The sequence below is a fragment of the Arachis hypogaea genome, chromosome 9 (assembly GCF_003086295.3).
Source record: "Arachis hypogaea cultivar Tifrunner chromosome 9, arahy.Tifrunner.gnm2.J5K5, whole genome shotgun sequence".
NCBI classification, from domain to species: domain Eukaryota; kingdom Viridiplantae; phylum Streptophyta; class Magnoliopsida; order Fabales; family Fabaceae; genus Arachis; species Arachis hypogaea.
In genome coordinates, this window is record NC_092044.1 from 92,460,020 (window position 1) to 92,477,464 (window position 17,445).

Genomic DNA, 17,445 nt, shown 5'->3' on the forward strand with positions numbered 1-17,445 from the left:
AGCATCAGCAGTCCTTTTTCAGCCTAACTCAGATTTTTGCTCAGCTCCCTCAATTTCAGCCAGAAAATACCTGAAATCACAGAAAAACACACAAACTCATAGCAAAGTCCAGAAATATGATTTTTGCCTAAAAACTAATAATATTCTACTAAAAACTAGTAAAAACATACTAAAATCTACATGAAATTACCCCCAAAAAGCGTATAAAATATCCGCTCATCACAACACCAAACTTAAACTGTTGCTTGTCCTCAAGCAACCAGAAAAATAAAATAGGTTTTAACAGAAATTAAGAAGTAATAATATTTTAGAGTTTTAAATGAAGCTCAGATTCTTATTAGATGAGCGGGGATTGTAGCTTTTTGTTTCTGAACAGTTTTGGCATCTCCCTTTATCCTTTGAATTTCAGAATGATTGGCATCCATAGGAACTCAGAATTCAGATAGTATTATTGATTCTCCTAGTGTAGTATGTTGATTCTTGAACACAGTTATTTTATGAGTCTTGGCCGTGGCCCTAAGCACTTTGTTTTCCAGTATTACCACCAGATACATAAATGCCACAGACACATGACTAGGTGAACCTTTTCAGATTGTGACTCAGCTTTGCTAGAGTCCCCAGTCAGAGGTGTCCAGAGCTCTTGAGCACACTCTTTTTGCCTTGGATCACGACTTTAACCACTCAGTCTCAAGTTTGTAACTTGGACCTGCATGCCACAAGCACATGGTTAGGGACAGCTTGGTTTAGCCGCTTAGGCCTGGAACTATTTCCTTGGGCCCTCCTATCCACTGATGCTCAAAGCCTTGGATCCTTTTTACCCTTGCCTTTTGGTTTTAAGGGCTGTTTGGCTTTTATTCCTTTTGATCCAAAAATTTTTTTTGACTGCTTTCTCTTGCTTCAAGAATCAATGCTCATGATTTTTCAGATCATCAATAATATTTTTCGTGTTCCTCATTCTTTCAGGAGCCAATATTCATCAAATTCAAAGTACAAGTTATGCACTGTTCAAGCATTCATTCAGAGAACAAAAAGTATTGCCACCACACATAGTTAATTATAATTTTTATTATTAAGAACTCGAAAAATATAGATTACTTCTTTATTCTAAAAAATCTACTACTTTAGTCATGCCTGATGATGATGAGAAAATTAAATTATAGCTTAATTGGAAATAAAATCAAAATGGATATACTAATTACTACTACTATATATCTCCTAAGGTAAATTTCTATAATAACACTATCACTAAGTTAAAGCAGAAAAATTGGAACTCAACAACCTGTTGTTTTGAGGAGTAGATGTCCCTCTAATCTGTGGGGTGCTTTTCAAGGATTAATTTTTGGCGCTTCAGCTCCCTTAGATCACTCCCTTGCTCTTCCTGTTCCTTTAGCAGTTTGCAAAGCATGCTACTTTGATTGTTCTGTTCTTCCTTTAATTGTTCCATAGCTTCTTGCAATTTGGAAATAGAAGCCTCAAGATGTTCTCAATATTCGAATTGAGGCAGTTCTGGGAGGGCTTCTTGTGCTCTTCTCTTGGCTGAATCATCTTGTTGCTGTTGTCTGACCATTGATATTCCAGTGATTGGCCTCTCAATTGGGATATACTCTATTATTCCCATCTTCACTCCAGCATCTTTGCAGAGCATAGAAATTAAGCTTGGATAGGCCAATCTGGCGTCTTTGGAATTCCTGTTTGCTATTTTGTATAGCTCACATGAGATCAGTTGGTGGACTTCTACTTCTTTTTCCAACATGATGCAGTGAATCATTACTGCTCTTTTAATAGTAACTTCAGAACGGTTGCTGGTGGGCAATATGAAATGCCCTATGAAATCTAGCCAGCCTCTGGTTACTGGTTTTAGATCTTCTCTTTTGAGTTGATTTGGGATGCCAGTCGTGCTGGTGGTCCACCTGGCTTCAGGGATGCATATATCCTCTAGAATCTTGTCCAGACCTTTATTTACCCTCATCATTCTCCTATTAAAGGAGTCTGGGTCATCTTTCAGTTGGGGAAGCTTAAATATCTCCCTGATCTTATCAGGATGGGTATGAACAATCTTTCCTCTGACTAAGGTCCGATGGTCATAGAGAGCAGCTCCAATTATTCTTTGCCTGTCTGTCTGCCATAGATTAGCATAGAACTCCTGAACCATGTTCCTTCCCACTTTCGTTTCAGGATTGGCCAGAATTTCCCAGTTCCTGTTTCGAATTTGCTCTTGGATCTCCGGATATTCATCTTCTTTCAGATCAAATTTGACTTCCGGGATCACTGATCTGTGACTCATTATCTTGTAGTAATGGTCTGAATGTTCTTTAGTTAAGAACTTCCCTTGATTCCAAAGTGGTTTTGGAGTGTTCTCTTTCTTGCCTCTTAGGGTGGGTTGTTTTCCTTTAGGGGCCATGATCTTAATGAGTATGTTTTTGTGATCACGGATAAACACACCAAACTTAGAGCTTTGCTTGTCCTCAAGCAAAAGAGAAGAAAGAAGAGAGATAGGAGGAGAGCAAGTGTGGCATGGTGATGATGAGAGGGGCGCCGAATTCAATATATAGGGAGGGGGGTGGGAAATTTTCGAAAATAAGAAAAAGATAAGATAGAAGATATGATTTGTAAAAGATAGATATGATAAGAAAAAGATATAGTTTAAAAAGGGAAAGATCTAAATAATAACTAAAAGATAGATCTGAATTTTTAATTTTGAAAAAGATTTTAAAAAGATAATTGAGTTTTGAAAACAAACTTAAAAGAGTTGGATTGGATTGGAAAACAATTTGTCTTTATGGATTAAGATATGTTTGAAATTTTTGAAACATGGATTTTTAGAAATCAGGACTTTTAGAAAACTAATTTGATATGAGGGATGACAATTTGAAACATGTTTATGTAAGAAATCATGAATTGAAACATAAAAATGTAGAAAAATTATAAAGAAAAACGAATTTTTACCTCCTCCCACCATCCTGGCGTTAAACGCCCAAACGATGCATGTTTTGGGCGTTTAACGCCCAAATGCTGCTTCTCCTGGGCGTTCAACACCCAGCTGATGCTTCTTTCTGGCGTTGAATGCCAGGAGGTCCTTTGTCACTGGGCGTTTTTTCTGAACGCCCAGGATGCTAACAATCTGGCGTTAAACGCCCAGAAGGTGCTTCTTTCTGGCGTTTAACGCCCAGAAGATGCTCCTTTCTGGCGTTTAACGCCCAGATGGCTACCCTTACTGGCGTTGAACGCCCTGTGGGTGCTTCTTTTGGGCGTTCAACGCCCAAAGTGTTTCTTACTGGCTTTTTTTTCGCCAGTGAACTTCCAAATTCCCCTGTAACTCTGTGAAATCGATTAATTTCTTTTTTTACCTTGAAGATATGTGACCTATACCTGTAAAAATCAACAGAAACAAATAAAATTAAATTTTGTGATTGGCTGGGTTGCCTCCCAGCAAGCGCTTCTTTAATGTCATTAGCTGGACTATTACTAAGCTTTAATTAAGTCTTAGTTTTGAGCATTCTTGCTCAAAATTACCTTCAAGATAATGCTTAACTCTTTGTCCATTAACAATGAACTTTTTGTTAGAGTCATTATCCTGAAGCTCTATGTATCCATATGGTGATACACTTGTAATTACATATGGACCTCTCCACCGGGATTTTAATTTCCCAGGGAATAATTTGAGCCTAGAATTGAATAGCAGAACTTTCTGCCCTGGCTCAAAGACTCTGGATGACAATTTCTTATCATGCCATCTTTTCGCTTTCTCTTTGTATATTTTTGCATTCTCGAAAGCATTGAGTCTAAATTCCTCTAGCTCATTTAACTGGAGCAATCATTTTTCTCCAGCTAACTTGGCATCAAGGTTTAGGAATCTAGTTGCCCAGTAGGCCTTGTGTTCCAGTTCCACTGGCAAGTGACATGCCTTTCCATACACAAGCTGGTATGGAGAGGTCCCTATAGGGGTCTTGAATGCTGTTCTGTATGCCCACAGAGCATCATCCAAGCTTCTTGCCCAATCCCTTCTACGGTTAATTACAGTCCGTTCCAGGATTCTTTTGAGTTCTCTATTTGAGACTTCAGCTTGCCCATTAGTTTGTGGGTGATATGGAGTAGCTACCCTGTGGCTAACTCCATAACGTACCAGAGCAGAGTAAATCTGTTTATTGCAGAAATGAGTGCCCCCATCACTGATTAATACTCTAGGGATACCAAATCTGCTGAAGATATGTTTCTGGAGGAATTTTAACACTGTTTTAGTGTCATTAGTGGGTGTTGCAATAGCCTCCACCCATTTGGATACATAATCCACTGCCACCAGAATATAAGTGTTTGAGTATGATGGTGGGAAAGGTCCCATGAAGTCAATGCCCCATACATCAAACAACTCAATCTCCAAGATCCCTTGTTGAGGCATGGCATAACTGTGAGGTAGGTTACCTGATCTTTGGCAACTGTCACAATTAAGCACAAATGCTCGGGAGTCTTTATAAAGAGTAGGCCAGTAGAAGCCACTTTGGAGGACTCTTGTGGCTGTTCGCTCACTTCCAAAATGTCCTCCATACTGTGATCCATGGCAGTGCCATAGAATCTTTTGCGCTTCTTCCTTAGGCACACATCTACGGATTACTCCATCTGCACATCTCTTGAAGAGATATGGTTCATCCCAAAGATAGTACTTTGCATCTGTGATCAATTTCTTTGATTGCAGCCTACTGTACTCTTTGGGTATGAATCTCACTGCCTTGTAGTTTGCAATGTCTGCAAACCATGGCACTTCCTGGATGGCAAAGAGTTGCGCATCCGAAAAAGTTTCAGAGATCTCAGTGAGAGGGAGGGACGCCCCTTCTGCTGGTTCTATTCGGGACAGGTGATCTGCTACTTGATTCTCTGTCCCTTTTCTGTCTCTTATTTCTATATCAAACTCTTGCAGAAGCAACACCCATCTGATGAGTCTGGGTTTTGAATCCTGCTTTGTGAGTAGATATTTAAGAGCAGCATGATCAGTGTACACAATCACTTTTGATCCTACTAAATAGGATCTGAATTTGTCAATGGCGTAAACCACTGCAAGTAGCTCTTTTTCTGTGGTTGTGTAATTCTTCTGTGCATCATTTAGAACACGGCTGGCATAGTAAATGACGTGCAGAAGCTTGTCATGCCTTTGTCCCAACACTGCACCAATGGCATGGTCACTGGCATCACACATCAATTCAAATGGTAATGTCCAGTCTGGTGCAGAGATGATTGGTGCTGTAACCAATTTAGCTTTCAGAGTCTCAAATGCCTGCAGACACTCTTTATCAAAGATAAATGGCGTGTCAGCAGCTAGCAGGTTGCTCAGAGGTTTGGCAATTTTTGAAAAATCCTTTATAAACCTCCTATAGAATCCTGCATGCCCCAGAAAGCTTCTGATTGCCTTAACATTGGCAGGTGGTGGTGATTTTTCAATTACTTCTACCTTAGCTTGATCCACCTCTATTCCCTTGTTCGAAATTTTGTGCCCAAGGACAATTCCTTCAGTCACCATAAAGTGACATTTTTCCCAGTTTAAAACCAGGTTAGTCTCTTGGCATCTTTTCAGAACAAGTGCTAAATGGTTAAGGCAGGAGCTGAATGAGTCTCCAAATACTGAAAAGTCATCCATGAAGACTTCCAGGAATTTTTCCACCATATCAGAGAAAATTGAGAGCATGCACCTCTGAAAGGTTGCAGGTGCATTGCACAGGCCAAATGGCATCCTTCTGTATGCAAATACTCCAGATGGACATGTGAATGCCGTTTTCTCTTGATCCTGGGGATCTACTGCAATTTGATTATAACCTGAATATCCATCCAGGAAGCAGTAGTATTCATGACCTGCTAGTCTTTCTAACATTTGGTCTATGAATGGTAAAGGAAAATGATCCTTTCTGGTGGCTGTATTGAGCCTTCTATAATCAATACACATACGCCACCCTGTAACTGTTCTTGTAGGAACCAGTTCATTTTTTTCATTATGAACCACTGTCATGCCTCCCTTCTTAGGAACGACTTGGACAGGGCTCACCCAGGGGCTGTCAGAAATAGGATAAATAATCCCAGCCTCTAGTAATTTAGTGACCTCCTTCTGCACAACTTCCTTCATGGCTGGGTTCAGCCGCCTTTGTGGTTGAACCACTGGCTTGGCGTCACCTTCCAATAGGATCTTGTGTATGCATCTGGCTGGGCTAATGCCCTTGAGATCACTGATGGACCACCCAAGAGCTGTCTTGTGTGTCCTTAGCACTTGAATCAGTGCTTCCTCTTCCTGTGGCTCTAAGGTAGAGCTTATAATTACAGGAAAGGTATCACCTTCTCCCAGAAATGCATATTTCAGGGATAGTGGTAATGGTTTGAGTTCGGGTTTTGGAGGTTTCTTCTCTTCTTGAGGGATTTTCAGAGGTTCTATTATCTTCTCTGATTCCTCCAAATCAGGCTGAACATCTTTAAAGATGTCCTCTAGCTCTGATTCGAGACTCTCAGCCATATTGACCTCTCTTACCAAAGAGTCAATAATATCAACACTCATGCAGTCATTTGGGGTGTCTGGATGTTGCATGGCTTTGACAACATTCAACTTGAACTCCTCCTCATTAACTCTCAAGGTTACTTCCCCTTTTTGGACGTCAATGAGGGTTCGGCCAGTTGCTAGGAAAGGTCTTCCTAGAATGAGAGTTGCACTCTTGTGCTCCTCCATTTCCAGCACCACAAAGTCAGTAGGAAAGGCAAATGGCCCAACCTTGACAATCATGTCTTCAATTACACCTGATGGGTATTTAATGGAGCCATCAGCAAGTTGAAGACATATCCTGGTTGGTTTGATTTCTTCAGTCAAACCAAGCTTTCTGATAGTAGATGCAGGTATTAGGTTGATACTTGCCCCAAGATCACATAAAGCTTGCTTGGTACAAGTACCCTCTAATGTGCATGGTATCATAAAGCTCCCAGGATCTTTAAGCTTCTCAGGTAAGCTTTTCAGAATGATTGCACTGCATTCTTCAGTGAGGTAAACTTTTTCAGTTTCCCTCCACTGGCATTTGAATGCCAGGGGTGGAAGCTGGAGTGGCGTTAGACGCCATTTCCCCATTTGTTACTGGCGTCTGAACGCCAGAACTATGTTCCCTTTGGGCGTTCAACACCGGATTCATGCTTGTTTCTGGCGTTGAACGCCAGGAATGAGCATGGTCTGGGCGTTCAGCACCAGCATTATTCCTCTCTGGGCTCTGATTATCCTCAGAGGGATTTTGAGTAGCTATTTGTTCATTTCTTGGCTTCCTGCTGCTTTGAAGTGAGGTATTTAATGTTTTCCCACTTCTTAGTTGAACTGCTTGGCATTCTTCTGCTATTTGTTTTGACAGTTGCTTTTCTGTTTGCCTTAACTGTACTTCCATATTTCTGTTAGCCATTCTTGTTTCCTGTAGCATTTCCTTGAATTCGGCTAGCTACTGAGTTAGAAAGTCTAATTGCTGATTGAATTCATTAGCCTGATCTACAGGACTGAGTTCAGCAGTTACTGTTTTAGCTTCTTCTTTCATGGAAGATTCACTGCTTAGGTACAGATGCTGATTTCTGGCAACTGTATCAATAAGCTCTTGAGCTTCTTCAATTGTTTTTCTCATATGTATAGATCCACCAGCTGAGTGGTCTAGAGAAATCTGAGCTTTTTCTGTAAGCCCATAGTAGAAGATGTCTAATTGCACCCACTCTGAAAACATTTCAGAGGGGCATTTTCTTAGCATCTCTCTGTATCTCTCCTAGGCATCATAAAGGGATTCATTATCTCCTTGTTTGAAGCCTTGGATGCTTAGCCTTAGCTGTGTCATCCGTTTTGGAGGGAAATAGTGATTCAGGAATTTTTCTGACAGCTGTTTCCATGTTTTTATGCTGTTCTTAGGCTGGTTATTTAACCACCTCTTAGCTTGATCTTTTACAGCAAATGGAAACACTAATAATCTGTAGACATCCTGATCCACTTCTTTATCATGTACTGTGTCAGCAATTTGTAAAAATTGTGCCAGAAACTCTGTAGGTTCTTCATGTGGAAGACTAGAATTTGCTGCACCATGATAATGAGCTGAGGATTCAACTCAAAACTACTAACTCCAATGGAGGGTATACAGATACTACTCCCATATGAAGTAGTAGTGGGGTTAGCATATGACCCCAGAGTCCTCCTGGACTGATCATTCCCACTTAATTCCATGATGGAATAAAAGAGATGATATGTATGTTGCTATTATTTATTTTATAAAAATTAATTTTTATAAAATAAAATAAGAACGAAATAAATAAAGGAAATTGGAAATATTTTGAAATTGAAAAATTTGAATTTTTATATAAAATTTTCAAAAAATGTAGTTCAAAATTAGTTAGAAAGTATATATATAATTTTTTTTTGAATTTGAATTTTATGATGAAAGAGGAAAATATGCAAAAGACACAAGATTTAAAATTTTTAGATCCAATGTTCCTTATTTTCGAAAATTTTGGAGGGAAAACACCAAGAACACCAAACTTAAAAATTTTAAGATCAAAACACAAGAAAAACTCAAGAACACCTTGAAGATTCACAAGAACACCAAGAACAAAAGAAAGAACACCAAACTTAAATTTTTTTAGAAAACCAAGACAAATTTTCGAAAATTAAAGAAAACTTAACAAGAAAACGCCAAACTTAAAGTTTGGCACAAGATTTAATAAAAGAAAAATTATTTTTGAAAAAGATTCCAAAGAAGATACCCAATTATGAAGAACAACTACTAAAGCTCCAGCAAAATGGGCAGCAACTTCAGAGTTGATTTTAAAAATGTATTATATTTATGGATATAAGTAAAAAATTTTGAAAGTTACTGTTTTGAAAAAGCACAAGAAAAACAAGAAAAGACACGAAACAAGAAAAACTCAAGATCAAACAAGCAAAATAAACAAGAACAACTTGAAGATCAATGAAGAACACAGACACTAATACGAAAATTTTAAATAGAAAATACAAAATATGAAATTGACACCAAACTTAGAATAAGACACTAGACTCAAAGAGAAATTAAAAATTAATAAAGAAAAATAATATAAAAGACTCTGACCCAATTACCAAAATCTTCCTAATATAAGAAATAAAATAAACCTTTAGTTGTTCAAACTCGAACAATCCCCGGCAACGGCGCCAAAAACTTGGTGCACGAATTTGTGATCCGCACAACTAACCAGCAAGTGCACTGGGTCGTCCAAGTAATACCTTACGTGAGTAAGGGTCGATCCCACGGAGATTATTGGTTTGAAGCAAGCTATGTTTATCTTATTATTCTTAGTCAGGATCTTAATTAAAATTATCAGTTGGAATTATTAGATTGGAAAAATAAAAGAGAATAATAGTGTTACTTGTTGTGCAGTAATGAGAAATATGTTGGAGTTTTGGAGATGCTTTGTCCTCTGAACTTCAACTCTTCCTTGAAATCCTTCTCCACATGCAAAGTCCCTTCCATGGCAAGCTCTATGTAGGGTGTCACCGTTGTCAATGGCTACTTCCCATCCTCTCAGTGAAAACGTTCCTATGCTCTGTCACAGCACGGCTAATCATCTGTCGGTTCTCAATCAGGTTGGAATAGAATCCATTGATTCTTTTGCGTCTGTCACTAACGCCCAGCCTTCAGGAGTTTGAAGCTCGTCACAGTCATTCAATCCCAGAATCCTACTCGGAATACCACAGACAAGGTTTAGACTTTCCGGATTCTCATGAATGCCGCCATCAATCCAACTTATACCACGAAGATTCTGAGTAATGAATCTAAGAGATGCTCATTCGATATGATGTAGAACGGGGGTGGTTGTTAGGCACACGTTCATGGATTGAGGAAGGTGATGATTGTCACGGATCATCACCTTCTCCATAATTAAGCGCAAATGAACATCTTAGATAAGAACAAGCGTGTTTGGATGGAAAACAGAGGAATTGTATTAATTCATCGAGACGCTGCAGAGCTCCTCACCCCCAACAATGGAGTTTAGAGACTCATGCCGTCAAAAAGAATGTAATTCAGATCTGAAAATGTCATGAGGTACAAGATAAGTCTCTAAAAGTTGTTTAAATAGTAAACTAGTAACCTAAGTTTACAGAATATGAGTAAACTAAGATAATTGGTGCAGAAATCCACTTCTGGGGCCCACTTGGTGTGTGCTGGGGCTGAGACTAAAGCTATCCACGAGTTGAGGCCTTTCTTGGAGTTGAACTCCAAGTTATAACGTGTTTTGGGCGTTCAACTCCGGATCATGACGTTTTTCTAGCGTTTAACTCCAGACAGCAGCATGTACTTGGCATTCAACGCCAAGTTACGTCGTCTATCTTCGCGTAAAGTATAGACTATTATATATTGCTGGAAAGCCCTGGATGTCTACTTTCCAACGCCGTTGAGAGTGCGCCAATTGGACTCCTGTAGCTCTAAAAAATCCATTCCGAGTGCAGGGAGGTCAGGATCCAACAGCATCAGCAGTCCTTTTTCAGCCTAACTCAGATTTTTGCTCAGCTCCCTCAATTTCAGCCAGAAAATACCTAAAATCACAAAAAAACACACAAACTCATAGCAAAGTCCAGAAATATGATTTTTGCCTAAAAACTAATAATATTCTACTAAAAACTAGTTAAAACATACTAAAATCTACATGAAATTACCCCCAAAAAGCATATAAAACATCCGCTCATCAGAGGCCTTCAGTAGGGATTTTTTTATCCCTCCAGCCCTTAGGCACTTTCTTACTGCCCTTCCTTTCAAAGCTTAATGATGGTTGCCCCACACCAAACTTAGAGTTGGTGTCTGGGGGCTCTGTTAGGCTCTATTCTGAGAGGAGTGGTTGAAGCACTTCATGTTTGTTAATGGTGCTTCCTTCAATTGAGGTAGGATGAGGCTTATGTACCTTGAACACAAGGTAGTCCTCATCTAGTTACAGGACTAGTTCTCCTCTGTCTACATCAACACAGCCTTGGCTGTAGCCAGGAAAGGTCTTCCAAAGACAATGAATTCATCCTCTTCCTCTCCAGTATCTAGGATTATGAAGTCAGCAAGGATGTAAAGGTCTTCAACCTTCACCAAAACATCCTCTACCAATCCATAAGCCTTTTTCATGGACTTGTCTGCCATCTCCAGTGAAATTCTTGCAGCTTGTACCTCAAAGATTCCCAGCCTCTCCAATACAAAGAGATGCATCGGGTTTATGCTTGATCCTAGGTTACACAGAGTCTTATCAAAGATCATGGTACCTATGGTGCAAGAAATTAAAAAGCATCCGTGATCTGGCTTCTTCTGAGGTAGTTTCTTCTGAACCAAGGCATTGAGTTCCTTGGTGAGCACTGGAGGTTCTTCCTCTAGTGTCTCTGTGCCAAACAGCTTAGCATTCAACTTTATGAGAGCTCCTAGGTATCGAGCAATTTGCTCCTCCCTAGTTTCCTCATCCTCATCAGAGGAAGAGTATTCATCAGAGCTCATGAATTGCAACAGTGCATTCAAGGGAACCTCTATGGTCTTTATTTGAGCTTAGGTTCCTTCAACTCTTTAACAGGGAATTCCTTAGTGGGATTTGAACGCCTAGCAGGGACCCCATTGCTGGTGTTCAACGCCAGTTTTTGTGCTACTTTAGGCATTGAACGCTGATGAGCGGATAATTTATACGCTTTTTGGCATTGTTTTTAGTATATTTTTAGTATGTTTTAGTTAGTTTTTATTATATTTTTATTAGTTTTTAGTTAAAATTAACTTTTCTGGACTTTACTATGAGTTTGTGTGTTTTTCTATGATTTCAGGTATTTTCTGGCTGAAATTGAGGGACCTGAGCAAAAATCTGATTCAGAGGCTGAAAAGGACTGCAGATGCTGTTGGATTCTGACCTTCCTGCACTCGAAGTGAATTTTCTAGAGCTACAGAAGCCCAATTGGTGCGCTCTCAACTGCGTTGGAAAGTAGACATCCTGGGCTTTTCTGAAATATATAATAGTTTATACTTTGCCCGAGATTTGATGGCCCAAACAGGCGTTCCAAATCAGCTTAAGAATTCTGGCGTAAAACGCCGGAACTGGCACAAGAATGGGAGTTAAACGCCCAAACTGGCACAAAAGCTGGCGTTTAACTCCAAGAAGAGTCTCTACACTTGAAAGCTTCAATGCTCAGCCCAAGCACACATCAAGTGGGCCCAGAAGTGGATTTTTACGTCATTTACTCATCTTTGTAAACCCTAAGCTACTAGTTCTCTACAAATAGGACCTTTTACTATTGTATTTTCATCTTTGAGTAGTATTATGCTATCTTAGATCATGGGGCTGGCCTCACGGCCATGCCTAGAGCTTGTTCTTATGTATTTTTAACGGTGGAGTTTCTACACACCATAGATTAAGGTGTGGAGCTCTGCTGTACCTCGAGTATTAATGCAATTACTATTGTTCTTCTATTCAATTCAGCTTATTCTTGTTCTAAGATATTCATTTGCACTCAAGAACTTGATGAATGTGATGATTATGTGACGCTCATCATCATTCTCACTTATGAACGCGTGCCTGACAACCACTTTCATTCTACAAGCAAACACGGCTTGAATGTTTATCTCTTGGATTCCTTAATCAGAATCTTCGTGGTATAAGATAGAATTGATGGCGGCATTCAAGAGAATCCGGAAGGTCTAAACCTTGTCTGTGGTATTCTGAGTAGGATTCAAGGATTGAATGACTGTGACGAGCTTCAAACTCGCGATTGTGGGGCGTTAGTGACAGACGCAAAAGAATCACTGGATTCTATTCTGACATGATCGAAAACTGACAGATGAATAGTCGTGCTGTGACAGAGCGCGTTGAACATTTTCACTGAGAGGACAGGACTGTAGCCATTGATAACGGTGATGCCCAACATACAGGTTGCCATGGAAAGGAGTAAGAAGGATTGGATGAAGACAGTAGGAAAGCAGAGAGACGGAAGGGACAAAGCATCTCCATACGCTTATCTGAAATTCTCACCAATGAATTGCATAAGTATCTCTATCTTTATTTTATGTTTTATTCATAAATCATCCATAACCATTTGAATCTGCCTGACTGAGATTTACAAGATGACCATAGCTTGCTTCATACCAACAATCCCCGTGGGATCGACCCTTACTCGTGTAAGGTTTATTACTTGGACGACCCAGTGCACTTGCTGGTTAGTTGTGCGAAGTTGTGATAAAGAGTTGAGATTACAATTGAGCGTACCATGTTGATGGTGCCATTGATGATCACAATTTCATGCACCAAGGTTTTTGGCGCCATTGCCGGGGATTGTTTGAGTTTGGACAACTGACGGTTCATCTTGTTGCTTAGATTAGGTATTTTTCTTCAGAATTTTTAAGAATGAATTCTAGAGTTTCAAGGTGATGTTCTTATCATCACCAAAGCTGATTGATTCTCATCAATTTAGCTCTTGAATGTAATGTCTTGCTGAAGCTTGGCTAGCCATGTCTAATTCCTTTAGACTAAAGCTTTAGACTAACATTGCATGATTCCTGGAATTCTCATTAAGAATTTTGATATTCTTATTTTCTTTTCCACATAAATTTTGAAAAATCCAAAAAAAATTACAAAATCATAAAAACAAAAAATATTTCTTGTTTGAGTCTAGTGTCTCATTTTAAGTTTGGTGTCAATTGCATGTTTCTATTCTTCTTGCATTTTTTTGAATTCATGCATGTGTCTTCATTAATCTTCAAGTTGTTCTTGATAATTTCCTTGCTCTGATCTTTAAATTCTCTTATTTTGTGTGTTTTGTTGTTTCTCACATGCATTCTCAATGTGTTAGTGTCAGTAGTATACAAACTTCTAAGTTTAGTGTCTTGCATGCATTGTTTATTTGATTTTAGTTGCATTTTGATTATTCCTCATCATTAAAAATTCAAAAAAAAAATTTCAATTTGTGTCTTTTCAAGTCAATAATACAGAAAATTGAAGATTCAGAACATACAGCAGAGAAATTACACAGAAAAAGCTGGGCGTTCAAAACGCCCAGTGAAGAAGGAAAACTGGTGTTTAAACGCCAGCCAGAGTACCTGGCTGGGCGTTTAACGCCCAAAAGGGTAGCATTTTGGGCGTTAAATGCCAGAATGGATACCATTCTGGGCGTTTAACGCCAGGATGGCACTAGAGGGAAGATTTTGTTTTTAATTCAGATTTTTTTCAAGTTTTCATAATTTTTCAAAATCAAATCTTTTTCAAATCATATCTTTTCAATCATATATTTTCAAAATCAATTTCTTTCTATTTTCAAAAATACTTGCTAACAATTAATGATTTGATTCAACATTTCAAGTATGTTGCCTTTTCTGTTGAGAAAGGTTTAATGTTTGAATCATATATTTTCTTGTTATCAAATCTTTTTAAATTGTTTTTCAATCATATCTTTTCAATCATATCTTTTTAAAACTATAACTTTTCACTCATATCTTTTTAATCACATCTTTTTCAAAATAGTTTTCAATCATATCTTTTTGATTTCCAATTTCAAAATCTTTTTCAAAATCACTTTATTTCTTTCTCAATCTTAGTTTTCGAAAATCAATTACCATTTTTTCAAAATTTCTTTTAATTAATTCACTTTAATTTTCGAAAATTTCTTCCCCTCTTTTCACATCCTTCTATTTATGGACTAACACTCCTTCTCAATGCACAATTCGAACTCTATCTTTCTAAGTTCGAATTCTTCTACCTCTTCCATCTATTTTTCTTTGACACCTCAAGGAATCTCTATACTGTGACATAGAGGATTCCATATTTTCTTGTTTTCTTCTCTTTCATATGAGCAGGAGCAAAGACAAAGGCATTCTTGTTGAAGCTGACCCTGAACCTGAAAGGACCTTGAAGCGAAAGCTAAGAGAAGCTAAAGCACAACTCTCTGTAGAGGACCTAACAGAAATCTTCAAACAAGAAGAAACCATGGCAGCCAAAAACAACAACAATGCCAACAATGCAAGGAAGGTGCTGGGTGACTTTACTACACCTACTCCCGACTTCTATGGGAGAATCATCTCTATCCCTGCCATTGGAGCAAACAACTTTGAGTTTAAGCCTCAATTAGTTTCTCTAATGCAACAGAATTGCAAGTTCCATGGACTTCCATTGGAAGATCCTCATCAGTTTTTAGCTGAGTTCTTGCAAATTTGTGACACTGTCAAGACCAATGGGGTTGACCCTGAGGTCTACAGACTTATGCTATTCCCTTTTGCTGTAAGAGATAGAGCTAGGATATGGTTGGACTCACAACCTAAAGAAAGCCTGAACTCTTGGGAAAAGCTAGTCAATGCCTTCTTGGCAAAGTTCTTTCCACCTCAAAAATTAAGTAAGCTTAGAGTGGAAGTCCAAACCTTCAGACAGAAGGAAGGTGAATCCCTCTATGAAGCTTGGGCAAGATACAAACAATTGATCAGAAAGTGTCCTTCTGACATGCTTTCTGAATGGAGCATCATAGGTATCTTCTATGATGGTCTGTTTGAACTGTCCAAGATGTCATTGGACAGCTCTGCTGGAGGATCTCTTCATCTGAGGAAGACACCTACAGAAGCTCAAGAACTCATTGAAATGGTTGCAAATAACCAATTCATGTACACTTCTGAAAGGAATCCTATGAACAATGGGACGAATCAGAAAAAAGGAGTGCTTGAGATTGATACTCTGAATGCCATATTGGCTCAGAACAAAATATTGACTCAGCAAGTCAATATGATTTCTCAAAGTCTGTCTGGAATGCAAGCTGCACCAGGCAGTACTAAGGACGCTTCATCTGAAGAAGAAGCTTATGATCCTGAGAACCCTTCAATGGAAGAGGTGAATTACATGGGAGAACCCTATGGAAACACCTATAATCCTTCATGGAGAAATCATCCAAATCTCTCATGGAAGGATCAACAGAGACCTCAACAAGGTTTCAACAACAATAATGGTGGAAGAAACAGGTTTAGCAGTGGCAAGCCTTTTCCATCATCTTCTCAGCAACAGACAGAGAATTCTAAGCACCGCCACTCTGACTTAGCAACCATGGTCTCTGATCTAATCAAAACCACTCAAAGTTTCATGACTGAAACAAGATCCTCCATTAGAAACTTAGAGGCACAAGTGGGTCAGCTGAGTAAGAAAGTTACTGAACTCCCTCCCAGTACTCTTCCAAGCAATACAGAAGAGAATCCAAAAGGAGAGTGCAAGGCCATCAACATGGCCGAATTTGGAGAGGAGGAAGAGGCAGTGAGCGCCACTGAGGAAGACCTCAATGGACGTCTGATAAACCACTATTTTATAGTTTATATTGTGTTTAATTGTGTGGTTTTGTCATGATCCTTACCCACTTATTCATCAATTTAGCATGCATTTAGATTTCCTTCCTGAATTCATTACATGTTTGAAAATTGCTTCCCAGAGACTTTAATTATTTAATTTTAATTCTCTTTTATTCCATTCGATGCCGTAATCTGTGTGTCAAGCATTTCAGGCTTTATAGGGCATGAATGAGACGGAGATTGGATAGGAAGCTAGCAAAAATGGAAGGAACACAAGAGTTTGAGGAGATAACCAGCAAAAAGTGATGCGGTCGCATGGCTCACGCGACCGCGCGAAGGAGCGCAAATCGCAGTGACGCGGCCGTATGGCTTGCGCGGCCGCGCGGATTGGAAAGCACAAGCAACGCGGTAGCGTGGACGACGCGAACGCGTGAAGAGTAAAGCGCCAGCGACGCGTCCGCATGGACGACGCGATCGCGTGACATGCGCGATCTGCATAAACTGCAGAATCTGAAACCAGTGATTTTGGACCCTATTTCGGCCCAGTTTTCGGCCCGGAACAGCATACCAGAGTCAGAGAATATGCAGAAACAACAGAGAAAATATTCATTAAGTAGTTTAGATCTAGTTTTTGACTCTCTTAGGTTTTTTTTCTCTCTAGTTTTAAGAATTTTAATTTTCAATTGATCTTAGCACTGGAACATTGAGAAGAGTTATTTTCCTCATCAAGACTTCATCACTCTAGTTTGTTCTCTTAACTTGGTTTTATTCTTCCATGTTCTTTGTTATGTTCAATTTTGTCATTTAGATATTTTTATGATTAATTAATGCAAGGATTATTTCTTTTTAATTTAAATTCCATTCCAATAATCATGTCTTCTTTTAATTCCCTTTCATGTGCCATGGATTCTTTATTTACAATGCGTGAGTAGTTTCATTACTTGATGGGGAGTTGATTAAAAGGAACTCTTAAGTTGGAAGGATTGAAAGAAAAATTTGTAATTGGGTTAAATGTCGGATTGCTATCCTGTCACCGACGCCAATTCCTTTGAACTAAGTGGGTTGCAACTTGTACAGATCTGGCATTTCTACTTGTTTGACTTTCTCTTACCTAGTAAGGGATAACCAAACAGAACGACTATTAATTATAAATTAATCTTACAATCACACCATC